General features: G+C 32.7%; 1 long non-coding RNA gene across 1 annotated transcript; it reads right to left on the bottom strand.

The window, feature by feature from the left end:
* Window positions 1-987: 987 nt before the first annotated feature.
* LOC127169426 (uncharacterized) lies at window positions 988-3,013 on the bottom strand. The gene is made up of 2 exons (XR_007828242.1): window positions 2,717-3,013; window positions 988-1,442 (listed from the first exon to the last, which is right to left on the bottom strand). It is a non-coding gene; the product is annotated as an uncharacterized LOC127169426 (long non-coding RNA).
* Between the last annotated feature and the right edge of the window lie 1,170 nt (window positions 3,014-4,183).

Here is a 4,183-nt window from a genome sequence, read left to right as displayed (position 1 = left end):
GAAAGGACAATTTTAAAGATGAAAAAGGGCAATTAGGGAAAATCAATCAATTCTGATTAATTTGTTGCTATTGTGTAAATAATACATAATCATGTAATCCATTAAAAAGTAACTGTAGTCTGATTTTGAGTATTTTAAAATGTAATTTAATCTCATTACAAGTTCCAGCTCTGATAATGATAAAAAAAAACACTAACTAAATAAATAAAAGAAAGAAAAAAGAAAATTAATACTTTAAACTCTATTGTGTTAAATGGAAACAATAGAGTGATTTATTTTGTTCAGTTGTGCAGTTGATGGAAAAACTCAGTTTCTCCATTACAAGACTATTTTGTTAGTTAATAAATAAAGCATGTGCATCCAGCTGTATCCATTTAGTCATCATGTGAGTGAGCGGAGTCTACATCAATCACTCAATGAGAGATCCAGCGTTTTTACTGGACGAGGATGAGTGGGGGGGAGTCTACAACAATCAGTAAATAAGAGTGTGATCAGGTGTCTTGCTCTATATCTCTAGTAGGCCAGCGTGTAAGAATATGTGTTAAATGTGACCCTAGAACACAAAACAACAAACGAGGGTCAATTTTTTTTAAATTGAGATTTATAAATCATCTGGATAAAGTTGAATAAATAAGGTTTCCATTGATGTTTCTTTTGTTAGGACAATTTTTGGCTGAGATACAACTATTTGAATATTTGGAATTTGAGGGTGCAAAAAAAAAAAAAAAAAAAAAAAAAAAAAATCGCCTTTAAAGTTGTCCAAATGAAGTGCAATGCATATTACTAAGCGAACATTAAGTTTTGATATATTTATGGTAGGAAGTTTATTTTTAGCTACTGCGACAAATATACCTGTGCTACTTAAGACTGGTTTTGTGGTTCAGGGTCACAAATGTAATGTTCTAATCTTTACTATATCTATCTATTTCACAATACATTTCATTTGTTTGGGTCCATGTGAAAAAGCAACCAACATATAGCCAGAACTAAAAAAATGCATTTTATTGTATGAAAAAGCAGAGCATCCAATGAATATATACAGTATATTTAATAAAAATTGTAAGGTGGACTTTTAAAACATGCATACAAAAAGTACTGAAACCACCAGCAGATTAATTCATTATAAGACAGATGATGATGTTCATTTAGGCTTTTTTTGAGTCCGTTTGGGTTTGGGATTCTTCTTCCTGATTCTCTTCATGCGATTTAGGACTTCAGGATGAGCACAGATCTTTTTTTACTAATGAATAATCTGTAAAGCAGTAAACACTGTCAGTACAGGAGCACAGGACTGATTTGTGTTTGTTTGTGTGTGTTAAACACTCACATCACTGCATCAATGTCACAGACACCAGATCTTTCCTGGATCTGGTGTGTGGAGACAAATACCAACATGCGCTTTGGGATCTTTGAAACAGTCAAACAGCATGCAATGGCATCCACTGGAACAAAAGCAAAATTTGCTGTTGAATGACATTTAAATCCTTTTCTATCAAAACCACACACTTCCTGTAGGATGTTTTGAGCTCAGAAGACAAGAATGATGGAAACAGACAAGACTTTAATTGTACAGGGCATGTCTGATAGTATCACAAAGCAGAGCGATGCGTGTTACGACACATGTCACTGCTGTCCACACTGACTCACCAGCTAGTAAAGCTGTTTTATAGGTGAGTGTGTCTCTGGGAATCAAACACATGACTTCACTGAGACCATTCTGAGTAACTTGACACCATTCTTTTCTTACTTATTGATGACAGGGAATGTATGAACATCCATGTGTTTCTGGTCAAAAATAACCGTTAACCGTTATAATGCTTTTTGAAAAATAAATAAATAAAGGTAATTGTGACATTTTTTTAATCCTCAGAATTGAGGATTTTTTAGTCAGACTTGTGAGATAAAAAGTTCCAATTACATTTTTACTTTTCCCATTACCTTACCTTTTCACAATTGCAAATCTTGCATTTATGACTTTTTTTCTCTAAATTTTGAGTTTACATCTTGCAGTTGTGTGTGTTTTTTTTTTTTTTTTTTTTTAAATCTGCCACAAAAGAATGAAAAGGAAACTTTTTATCTGAATTCTCTTGCTCGCAGTTTTGAGTTTAAATCTTGGATTCGGAGGAAAAAAAGGTCAGAAATGCAAGATATTAACACAGAATTTCAAGGAAAAAATAAGAACTGCAAGTAAGAAAATTCAGATAAAACGTTTCCTTTTTTTATTTTTATTTTGTGGCTATAAAAAAACAGTTGCAAGACGTAAACTCAGAATTTAGGGAAAAAAGTCATAACTGTGAGTTCTGCAATTGCAAAAAGGTAAGGTAAAGGTAAAAAGATAATTGCAACCTTTAATCTCACAATTCTGACTTTTTTTCTTACAATTCTTATTTTTTCTCCTTACAATTACCTTTTTTTATTTCCGTGGCAGAAAAAAAACCCGTCCATGCATGGGAACGCAACATAAGGGTTAATTAAAAAATGTGCACATTGCATTAATATCATTGAACTGAACTGAGCTAAATAAAAACTACTGTCTTTTTTAAGATGCTTTACAACTGAAAATTATCTCATTTGCTGTGATTACATTAGAAATAAAAGTGACTAAGTCAAACTGCACTAAACTAAACATTTAATGGAAGTTGACGCATCAACAACCTAAAGTCATAAATGTAATCTGATCATGAAGAGCATCATGTCTGGTTTAGTTGATTCTGACCTTCAGTGCTGGTGAGGATGATGATGGTGACACAGACGAGCAGCAGGACAGCCTTTGCTTTGAGCTCCATGGTTGAACAGCAGTGAGTGCGAATGAAGTCAGAAAAGCTCATTTAAGCCCACGCGTGCGAGTCCCGTTACGCCCTCATCGCCCGACCTGCCTGGACTCATCAGCAATTACACTAAAGAAAACACTTCACAATTGGGTTATGAAATCTCTTTTATAGCAGATGAACTATTCCCTGCAGCACTTCATTCAGGTGAATGTGAACGTAAACGCAGTGAGCTGTTCGCTGCACATTATGCGTGACACGAGCTGTACGAACACATTGATGTTATTAGGAGTGTTTCTCGGGTATTTTTTGATTTATGTTCGTTCGTTACGGTCAGTTGCGTGTCACTGGGTGTGTTCAGTAATTGCATTGGATGTTTGTGCTTGTCTGTTTTACTTTCTTTTTTAACATTGTTGCAGGAGTTGTTTCTCACCTTTGACCTTACAAGAAAACCCACTTATTAGATTATGATAATCATATTTATCGCAGAAAATGGCTTTGCCACAAAAGAGTGAGTTCACATTTTATTGCACACCAACAAATCTGAGGAGGAATATGTATAAAGTTTTTGAACAGTAAGATTTTTTATGTCTTTCTTCTGCTCACCCAGCCATTTATTTGATCCGAAGTACAGCAAAAACAGTAAAATATGTTTTTTTTTCTATTTTAAATAACTGTTTTCTATTTGAATTTGTATTTTCATGTGTGATTTCATAGCTGATTTTTAGCATCACTACTCCAGTCACATGATCTTTCAGAAATCATTCTAATATTCAGATTTTCTGCTCAAAAACATTTATCATTATTACTATTATTATTATACATACAGTTGAGTAGATTTTTTTTTCAGTTTTATGTGATAAATAGAAAATTCAGAAGAACAGCATTTATCTGAAATAGAATTTTTTGTAACATTATAAATGCTTTTATCATCACTTTTGATCAATTTAAAGCATCCTTGCTAAATAAAGGTAATACTTTATATAATTTATTTCCTCCAAAAAATGAATCCTGAAAAATGTACTCAAATGTTTTAAATATTGATTATAATAATAACTAGATCAAAAAGTTTGTCTAGACAAACTTTGAAGTTGGCTTGAGAAAGCCTGACCAGAACGTTTGAAAAAGTTTTAAAAAGTCAGAAAAAAATTTAAATGTAAAAGATTTGATGATTTTTAGTTTGAAATAGATTGACGTTTAAAGTACTTTTAAAGCTTAAAGCCTGAATGTGTTGAAGGAAAAACAAAGCATGTTGTTAGTATGTTGCCAACATGTTTATATCATGATTAGCATGTTGCTAGCATGTTCTAGCATAATTAGCATGTTGCTAGCATGTTTCTAACATGATTCACAAATTACTAGCATGTTCCTAACATTATTAGCAAATTACTAACGTGTTAGCATGATTAGCATGT

The sequence above is a fragment of the Labeo rohita genome, chromosome 8, assembly GCF_022985175.1.
Source record: "Labeo rohita strain BAU-BD-2019 chromosome 8, IGBB_LRoh.1.0, whole genome shotgun sequence".
Taxonomy (NCBI): Eukaryota; Metazoa; Chordata; class Actinopteri; order Cypriniformes; family Cyprinidae; genus Labeo; species Labeo rohita.
Note: the sequence above shows the minus strand (reverse complement) of the source record. Positions and strands in the feature narration are given on the sequence as shown.